Here is an 11,178-nt window from a genome sequence, read left to right as displayed (position 1 = left end):
AAACCATCTCTGCTCAGATCTGATGCCACCCGCTGGTGAACCAGGCACATTACACTTGAACATTACATTTGCAAGGAAATTAACACACACATTGCAGGAAATGACAATAAATATGAGAGATGACACAGGATGCACCAACCAAGATAGTGAGGGTAGAAAAGAAGGTGGTAAGGCCACTCTGGGGTATTAAACATCATGAAACCCATCCAGAGGGCGTGCACATGCTGCCTCACAAAAGGACAAGAGACAAGCCTGCGCATTCCCTAATAGCAATGAGAGGCAGGGGCTATATTCGAATTTGCGATATTTCACAAATATTTGGGCGAATATTCATCATATATATACGAATTCGAGATTATTTTCTTGATTGCGAAAAATCGACAATGTAATGCACGCGAAATACAGGCATGGGTCACTTTTGCTACATTTTCCAAGCTGCTAGAATTTTCCTGAGACTGGAGAAAATGGTTGGCACAGCAGAACATAAAAAATGGCTTTATATGCAGTTAGAGTGCTCGAATATATTCGCAATTGCGCTAATCGGCAATAATGATGCAAATATTTTGGTACAATCCATGAATGTATGGATTGAAAAGTAGAACCTATCACACTACCTAACACACTGCACTGCAACATCTTCACTATATCAGGATATAACCTACACTAACTATCTCCCACTAACTGTATATATATATAAGCTAAGTATCTAATGTAGTGTGAAAAGAACAGCGCACATCAATGACACTGCTCTCTCTCTCAGAACTGCAAAATACTACAGAAAATGGCTGCTGGGGAGGTTCTTATATAGTAAGAATTAGGCAGCTTTCCTATTGGTTGCTAGGGATGTTGCTACGCTCAGACATTGCAGCCTTCTCATTGGCCCACAATCAAGAAGCAGGAGGGTACTGATGAAAAAAATCTAGAATATTCGAAATTACGAATATATATCACTATATTCTAAATATTCAAAAATTCTCGAAGTGCTGATATTCGTGATTAATATTCGCGATTCGAATAATCGCGCCCAACACTATTCCCTAACAGTACAGGACTCTGAGCAGGAAGGAGCATGCCAGAGCCACATAGCTACACTTAACAGCAAGGAAGGAAGCTCCAGCATGGGGCACAGACACAACAGAATAAGTTACCTGCTGCCCACGCTTGTCAGCATGGTGCATGGCAGCAGAAGGGAGTGAGGGAACTCGGCGCCTTTTTCCATGTATGAGGGCAGCAGCGCAGGGACAGAGCACCAGAGTTAACACAATGAAAAGTCATGTATGATCTCCTACTCCTTTCAAGCTATTTAACACTAAAACAGTAATAATAATGTCAAACTGACAGCAACATATAAGGCTATGGGTAAACAAATAGTAGTAGGTGGTGACAGAGTGTGTACTAATTAAAAATCTGTCCCCAAAAACTGTCCATTACTCCATCCTCTTACCTGTAAAATGGTGCCTGCCATTTTGAGTAAAATAATCACAACAGTTTCAGATTTGCAGAAACTTTCATTTTTTAATAAATTTGCTATTATATACTAGTATATACTACAAATTATATTGAATTGTTTTCCACAAAGCTACATATCAATCTGCATTTTTGCTATATAGCATACTGCCTGCAGGTTGCACTGAATTTTAAATGTGACAGGAGTTTCCCTTTAAGTCAGTGCATCTATTTTTCATGTTCAGAAAACTATATTTAAATGGCTCTAGTAGTCAGAGTGTCACAGCTAGCATGTGATCCCGCTGTATGTCAGTGATAAAGAGATATCAGGCCATGTGAGAGAGCTTGATATCCACTTCACCTGGCGAGTTCTTTAGCCTCAGTTAAGCCTCATGCAGACGTCTGTGGATCATGATCCGTGAGATAGCGGACTGGCATCCTGCTTAGTGCAGGAGCGCACAGCGTCATTGATTGCTATCAGGGATGTAGCGTGGGTTGCCAGCACCTGGGGCAAGCCATGTATTGCTCCCCCCCCACCCCAACCTGTGGGCACGCCCCTTTTACAGATAATGTAGCAGTCTTATGTAACACCACAGATAACATGGTGGTAACTCTCAAAGTACAGATAATGTAGTAGATGGGTGTGAGGCCCCAGAATTCAGAACACGCACAGTGTGACCTGAAGTCTGGGGCCAGGATGCTTCAGGGTGGGCCAAATTCTCCCCCCCAACCCTACAGTGAAACAAATATATGTTTGGACATTACATACATCACTACAAAATATACAGTATAATATAGCACCACATACCTCATCCATCCAGTGACATCTCCTGTGATGTAGACTTCATTCAGAGATAAAACCGCCATGATATCTTCTTTCAGCCACTTCTCATCTCTTATTATTATAGCCAAATTTACCACCATAACTCCTCCCACAGTATTTACACTACATAGACAGTAAAATACCCAAACGTGTGGATTGTTTCCGATTGGTGTGCTATTACTTTGTGGAACATTTTGCCGAATGGTTCACAAAATATTGGTGTTTTTGTGGCGAAATTGGTCCCATAGGAATGAATGGCGTAATGTTTAAAACTAGAGTGGGAGCTGAAATGGGCTATTATATATCTTAATAATACAGAGGGGGCCATTATATATAATAATAATACAGGGGGGTTATTATATATAGTAATTATACAGAGGGGCCATTATATATAATAATAATAATAATACATAATACATAGGGGCCCATTATATATCCTAATATACAGTACAGACCAAAAGTTTGGACACACCTTCTCATTCAAAGAGTTTTCTTTATTTTCATGACTATGGAAATTGTAGATTCACACTGAAGGCATCAAAACTATGAATTAACACATGTGGAATTATATACATAACAAAAAAGTGTGAAACAACTGAAAATATGTCATATTCTAGGTTCTTCAAAGTAGCCACCTTTTGCTTTGATTACTGCTTTGCACACTCTTGGCATTCTCTTGATGAGCTTGAAGAGGTAGTCACCTGAAATGGTCTTCCAACAGTCTTGAAGGAGTTCCCAGAGATGCTTAGCACTTGTTGGCCCTTTTGCCTTTACTCTGCGGTCCAGCTCACCCCAAACCATCTCGATTGGGTTCAGGTCCGGTGACTGTGGAGGCCAGGTCATCTGGTGCAGCACCCCATCACTCTCCTTCATGGTCAAATAACCCTTACACCCTAGAGGTGTGTTTGGGGTCATTGTCCTGTTGAAAAATAAATGATGGTCCAACTAAACGCAAACCGGATGGAATAGCATGCCGCTGCAAGATTCTGTGGTAGCCATGCTAGTTCAGTATGGCTTCAATTTTGAATAAATCCCCAACAGTGTCACTAGCAAAGCACCCCCACACAATCACACCTCCTTCACGGTGGGAACCAGGCATGTAGAGTCAATCCGTTCACCTTTTCTGCGTCGCACAAAGACATGGTGGTTGGAACCAAAGATCTCAAATTTGGACTCATCAGACCAAAGCACAGATTTCCACTGGTCTAATGTGCATTCCTTGTGTTCTTTAGCCCAAACAAGTCTCTTCTGCTTGTCGCCTGTCCTTAGCAGTGGTTTTCTAGCAGATATTCTACCATGAAGGTCTGATTCACACAGTCTCCTCTTAACAGTTGCTCTAGAGATGTGTCTGCTGCTAGAACTCTGTGTGGCATTGACCTGGTCTTTAATCTGAGCTGCTGTTAACCTGCGAGTCACCTGAGGCTGGTGACTCGGATGAACTTATCCTCCGCAGCAGAGGTGACTCTTGGTCTTCCTTTCCTGGGGCGGTCCGCATGTGAGCCAGTTTCTTTGTAGTACTTGATGGTTTTTGTGACTGCACTTGGGGACACTTTTAAAGTTTTCCCAATTTTTCGGACTGACTGACCTTCATTTCTTAAAGTAATGATGGCCACTCGTTTTTCTTTACTTAGCTGCTTTTTTCTTGCCATAATACAAATTCTAACAGTCTATTCAGTAGGACTATCAGCTGTGTATCCACCTGACTTCTCCACAACGCCACTGATGGTCCCAACCCCATTTATAAGGCAAGAAATTCCACTTATTAAACCTGACAGGGCACACCTGTGAAGTGAAAACCATTTCAGGTGACTACCTCTTGAAGCTCATCAAGAGAATGCCAAGAGTGTGCAAAGCAGTAATCAAAGCAAAAGGTGGCTACTTTGAAGAACCTAGAATCATAATATTACACACTATGTGATAATTATACAAGGGGCCATTATATATTATACAGAGGGGTCATTATATATAATTATTATACAGGGGGACCATTATATATTATACAGTCGTGGCCAAAAGTTTTGAGAATGACACAAATATTCGTTTTCACAAAGTTTGCTGCTAAACTGCTTTTAGATCTTTGTTTCAGTTGTTTCTGTGATGAAGTGAAATATAATTACACGCACTTCATACGTTTCAAAGGCTTTTATCGACAATTACATGACATTTATGAAAAGAGTCAGTATTTGCAGTGTTGGCCCTTTTTTTCAGGACATCTGCAATTCGACTGGGCATGCTCTCAATCAACTTCTGGGCCAATTCCTGACTGATAGCAACCCATTCTTTTATAATCACTTCTTGGAGTTTGTCAGAATTAGTAGGTTTTTGATTGTCCACCCGCTTCTTGAGGATTGACCACAAGTTCTCAATGGGTTTAAGACCTGGGGATTTTCCAGGCCATGGTCCCAAAATGTCAACGTTTTGGTCCCCAAGCCACTTAGTTATCACTTTTGCCTTATGGCACGGTGCTACATCGTGCTGGAAAATGCATTGTTCTTCACCAAACTGTTGTTGGATTGTTGGAAGAAGTTGCTGTTGGAGGGTGTTTTGGTACCATTCTTTATTCATGGCTGTGTTTTTGGGCAAAATTGTGAGTGAGCCCACTCCCTTGGATGAGAAGCAACTCCACATATGAATGGTCTCAGGATGCTTTACTGTTGGCATGACACAGGACTGATGGTAGCGCTCACCTTTTCTTCTCCGGACAAGCCTTTTTCCTGATGCCCCAAACAATCGGAAAGAGGCTTCATCGGAGAATATGACTATGCCCCTAGTCCTCAGCGGTCCATTCACCATATTTTCTGCAGAAGATCAATCTGTCCCTGATGTATTTTTGGAGAGAAGTGGCTTCTTTGCTGCCCTTTTTGACACCAGGCCATCTTCCAAAAGTCTTCGCCTCACTGTGTGTGCAGATGCACTCACACCTGCCTGCTGCCATTCCTGAGCAAGCTCTCTCTTTACGAGATCATCCTGGCGCTTGCCGGACTTTCTTGGACGCCCTGAAGCCTTCTTAACAAGAATTAAACCTCTTTCCTTGAAGTTCTTAATGATCCTATAAATTGTTGATTGAGGTACAATCTTAGTAGCCACAATATCCTTGCCTGTGAAGCCATTTTTATGCAACGCAATGATGGCTGCACGCGTTTCTTTGCAGGTCACCATGGTTAACAATGGAAGAACAATGATTTCAAGGATCACCCTTCTTTTAACAGGTCAAGTCTGCAATTTTAACCCAATCAGCTTGACATAATGATCTCCAGCATTGTGCTCGTCAACATTCTCACCTGAGTTAACAAGACGATTACTGAAATGATCTCAGCAGGTCCTTTAATGACAGCAATGAAATGCAGTGAAAAGGTTTTTTTTGGGATTAAGTTAATTTTCGTGGCAAAGAACGACTATGCAATTCATCTGATCACTCTTCATAACATTCTGGAGTATATGCAAATTGCTATTATAAAAACTTAAGCAGCAACTATTCCAATTTCCAATATTTATGTAATTCTCAAAACTTTTGGCCACGACTGTACAGAGGGGCCATTATATATTATTGTTATACAGAGGTGCCATAATATATAATTATACAAAGGGGCCATTATATATTAATTATACAAGGGGGCCATTATATATTATACAGAGGAGCCATTATATATAATAATTATACAAAGGGCCATTATATATCATACAGAGGGGCCATTATATATTATAATTATACAGAGAGGCCATTTATAATAGGCCCTCTGTATAATTCTAATAAATAAAGGCCCCTCTGTATAATTCTAAAGTATAATGGCCCCTCTGTATAATATATAATGGCTCCCTTTTATAATTATTATATATTATGGCCCCTCTGTATAACTATAATATATAATGGCCCCACTGTATAATATATAATAGGCCCTCTGTATAATTATAATATATAATGCCCCCTTTGTATAATATATAATGCCCCCCTTGTATAATTATTATATTTAATGGCCCCCTTGTATAATTATTATATATTATGGCCCCTCTGTATAACTATAATATATATTGCCCCCTGTATAATATATAATGGCCCCTCTGTATAATATAAAATGGTGCCCATTCTTTATAAATATACCAGCCACCTTTGTATCTCTTCTGCCCCCCTCCATAGTGCCCCCAGTATGGCCCCCAGTACTTACATAAAAATAAAAAATAAATGCTCACCTCTCTTCATCACCTCTTGTAGCCTTTGCTTGGGCTTCCCGACGCAGGCGGTCAGGAACACATCACCGTGCCCTTCTGCCCCGCTCATCACGTCATCTCGCTAGACCCGGCGCAGGAGGTCACAGTGATGTAATCGCAATCTCCTGCGCCATTGCATACCAATGCACTAAGCAGGATGCCAGTCCGGTTTCGCACGGACCGCGTTCCATATACATCTGCATGAGGCTTTACTAAGGAGACATGTTTCAAGTACAGGCTTAATAGCATGAATCCATAGCCAGTAGACCTTGTATAAGTAACAGTACACTTAATTCCATATAAGAATTATAACTAATTCTACATATTTAGTCCTTCATGAACAATGAATAGTCCAATGTGTATAACTATAGTGTTTATAACTAGATCCGAAGTTGATTTATAAAAAAAAAAAACGTTGTTTGTAATGCTCTTTCCGCAAAATGTATGGGCCCTGTGTAGCAAAACTTTATCTTGGCTGAAGTTGCACGACACTTCAGTGAATGACTTTTGTATTCCTATCTGCGTATTTAAAAACATTTTTAAATAGGAATCTGAAGTCGGCCTAATGTACCCATGGAAATAAGTTTACCATTTCTTGTACGGTGAGTGCCGGCTATGGATTCCTATATTATTGAGGATAAGATGGCTTCTATTTGTCTACATAGGCTATTGATTACTTATGCCAATATGAGTTTAAAGGGGTACTCTAAGTTATTTTTATTGAGGACCTATCCTCAGAATAGGTTATCAATAGCAGATCGGCAGGGGTCCGACAACCGGCATACCTGTCAATCAGATGCTTGAAGAGAAGGCATGGTGTCATAAACTCCATTTTAACCAATCTATTAACCACATTTCAATAAATACAACACTCAGAATAGTATTAATCATCTTTATTATTGGTTGGATAAAGTTGGCCACAGTGTTACTTATGTTACTTAAATAAATATATATATATATACATATATATATATATATATATATATATATATATATATATATATAAAAACTGAATTTAACATGAGAAATCCAATTAATCACCTTAAATTAATTAACTCCACATAGTCCACTCAAAGAGTGACTATTACCCCAAAGCTAACACCGTGACATAAAGTTGCAAGGGAAATGGGGGAGAGGGGGTTTCTTCTCTGCTGCTCACCAACTGAACAATAACTGTCCAATCTTTTCTTTTATAGGTACTCACGTGCGAACAGTTGAACCATTCTCCAATCAAGATGAAGAAGATATTCCTTGAAGTCCAGATCGCATGAGGCATCTGTTACCATTAAAACCCAGATCGCACAAGGCATCTGTTACCAGGTAAGAAACATAACCATCAATACTTGCACATGCATTTAAAGGTGTCATGACCCTATGTCACCCCAATTGCATATGCAACTAGGTCTGCCCATGGGCTGAGCCAGCGTGACCTTCTCTTCATTGTTTACCTGCTCGCTGTTGCAACAGCAGCGATGAACAGATGTACCTACAAGAGGCCATTCCATTCATTTCAACGGGACAGCTCATTCCTATTCAAGTGTACAGAAATACACCATTGAAGTGAATGGGATGGCTTCTTGTAATTACACATGTTCACCGGTGCTGTTGTGATGGCAAGCAGGTAAACAATGAAGAGAAGGCTATGCTGGCACAGTGCGCACCTCCTCTTCAACCAGCTGTGTGGCAGAGGTGTCCTGTGTTGGATCCCCGCCAATCTGATATTGATGAATAATAACTTGGACAACCCATTTAAGCTTTGAATAAATTGTCTGACATGAGGGATTAATGCAAATGAAAATATGTCAGGCTACAGAAATAGATGATGGGATAAAATCTTACCATGACTGTAGAATTTCTCATACTAAAATTCACTTTTGTTGTTTTCTAATTAAATGTGGCTTCTGGTAAAGTGGTGTTTCACACACTTAATCAGTATATAATTAGCCATTCATAAATTTCGGTACACTTACACTTAATACCTAGTCACTGAATTATAAAATAAACAAGAGAAAATATGTCACATTATTGTTTGGTGGAGGATAGTAGCTAGGAAAAACTTTCGACCCTATTCTCCAGATCATATCTCACCACCTTTGCACTTGACCAGATCCTATCCCACCTCATTCCCAACCTCACCACAGTGTTTATCCCTGCCCTAACCCATCTCTTTAACCTATCACTAACAACCACTATCCTCCCCTCCTGTTTCAAATATGCTAACCATCCTCAAAAAGCCTTCCCTTGGCCCATCTTCTTTGCCTAGCTATCATGCCATATCACTATTCCCATATGCCTCAAAGATACATGAACAACATGTCCACCCTGAACTATCCTCCCACCTCTCTTTCTGCTCCCTATTTGACTGGCTACAATCTGGCTTCTCATCCACCACTCAACTAATACTGGCCTTGCCAAAGTCACCAATGACTTGCTAACTGCCAAAGCCAAACAATGTTACTCTGTCCTCCTTAACCTATACTCTGTCTTTGATATTATTGACCAGTCCCTTCTTTTACAAACACTCTGATCTCTTGGTGTCATGGACTTGCCTCTCTCCTGGGTCACCTCATACCTCACAGACAGGGCATTTAGTGTCTCCCTCTTGCATACCACCTCCTCGTCTCATTCCCTTTCTGTTGATGTCCCTCAAGGCTCTGTTCTAGGACCCCTGCTCTTCTAAATCTACACCATCAGCATAGGACAGCTCATAGAGTCCCATGGCTTTCAGTATCACTTCTATGCTGACAAATGCAACTTTACATTCCTTGGTCTAGATGTCACCTCCTTGCTATCAAGAATCATGCAGTTCCTATCGCCTATATCATCATTCTTTTCCTTTTACTTTCTAAAACTTAACATTACAAAAACAGAATTTATCATCTTTCCCCCATCTCAATCAGCACCCTCAAGGGCTGCACAATCCCCCCAGACAACCAAGTCTGTTGTTTTGGGGTAACCTTTGATTCTACTGTGACATGAAATGAAAGCCCTATTCAGCTACTGCTTCCGCCATCTCAAAAATATCTGTCGCATCTGCATATTCCTCACCTAGGAGTTGCGAAAATTCTTGTACATGCCCTCATCGTCTCCCTCTTTTGCATTACATCTAGCACTCTCACAGGCCTACAATCTATCTTTAACTCTACTGCCCGACTAATCCACCTCTCCCAATCCACCATTACTCCTCTGTCTTTTCTCTGTGCCAAACCTTTACTGGCTCCCATTGCCCAGAGAATCTAGCACCAAACACTATAACAAACAAGGTCATCCAAAAACTGTGCCCTCTATACATCTGTGTATATCAGTACCTATCTCAGTACCTTCTGTGAGGCAGTGACAGGCCTCATGGTTGTTAGGGGAGATATATGGCAGGATTTGCTGTGTCTTCCCCACAATCACCAGGTCTGAAGCATGACCAGGTGCAGTAATCACCTGGGGATAAAGGAATCCTCAGAGTGAGAGGGGGTGGTGTCTTGCACAGCAGAAGCCTGGAGTGGTTCTGTGTGGTCTGAGCCGGGAGGGCTGAGAAACCACAAAGCTTGGTTTAGCCTGAGGTTTGGGGGGTCCAGCAACGCCTAAGGAAGAGGGTTGCACGTCCAGCATCGGGAAGACTTCTAGACTACTATTCCCCAAGAGACATTAGTGTGGGAGCAGCCTGTAGGCTGCTGGAGGTTGGGCTGGGAAAGCCTCATTTGATCACGGGTGTGACCTGTGTTATACAAGGTGAGACAGGGATATGCTATTTGTGTAATAGGTAGTGCCTAGATGGGCAGGTGTTTGTTTATTTTTCTTTGTTTATGCTGGTGTGCCACAATAAAGCACTGTTTGGACACTAAAACCCTTGTCTGAGGGAGAAATCTGTGCTTGAAAACCCCTGAGAGAAACATAGAATGTGTCGGCAGATAAGAACCATTTGGCCCATCTAGTCTGCCCAATATATCTGAATCCTATGAATAGTCCCTGGCCCTATCTTATATGAAGGATAGCCTTATGCCTATCCCATGCATGCTTAAACTCCTTCGCTGTATTTGCAGCTACCACTTCTGCAGGAAGGCTATTTCATGCATCCACTACTCCCTCAGTAAAGTAATACTTCCTTATATTACTTTTAAACCTTTGCCCCTCTAATTTAAAACTGTGTCCTCTTGTGGTAGTTTTTCTTCTTTTAAATATGCTCTCCTCCTATACCGAGTTGATTCCCTTTATGTATTTAAAAGTTTCTATCATATCCCCTCTGTCTCTTCTTTCTTCCAAGCTATACATATTAAGGTCCTTTAACCTTTCCTGGTAAGTTTTATCCTGCAATCCATGTACTAGTTTAGTAGCTCTTCTCTGAACTCTCTCTAGAGTATCTATATCCTTCTGGAGATATGGCCTCCAGTACTGCGCACAATACTCCAAGTGAGGTCTCACCAGTGTTCTGTACAGCGGCATAAGCACTTCACTCTTTCTACTGCTTATACCTCTCCCTATACATCCAAGCATTCTGCTGGCATTTCGTGCTGCTCTATTACATTGTCTTCCCACCTTTAAGTCTTCTGAAATAATTACTCCTAAATCCCTTTCCTCAGATACTGAGGTCAGGACTGTGTCAAATATTCTATATTCAGCCCTTGGGTTTTTACGCCCCAGGTGCATTATCTTGCACTTATCCACATTAAATTTCAGTTGCCAGAGTTCTGACCATTCTTCTAGTTTTCCTA

The sequence above is a fragment of the Bufo gargarizans genome, chromosome 3 (genome assembly GCF_014858855.1).
Source record: "Bufo gargarizans isolate SCDJY-AF-19 chromosome 3, ASM1485885v1, whole genome shotgun sequence".
Classification (NCBI taxonomy): domain Eukaryota; kingdom Metazoa; phylum Chordata; class Amphibia; order Anura; family Bufonidae; genus Bufo; species Bufo gargarizans.
This window is presented reverse-complemented; position numbering follows the sequence as displayed.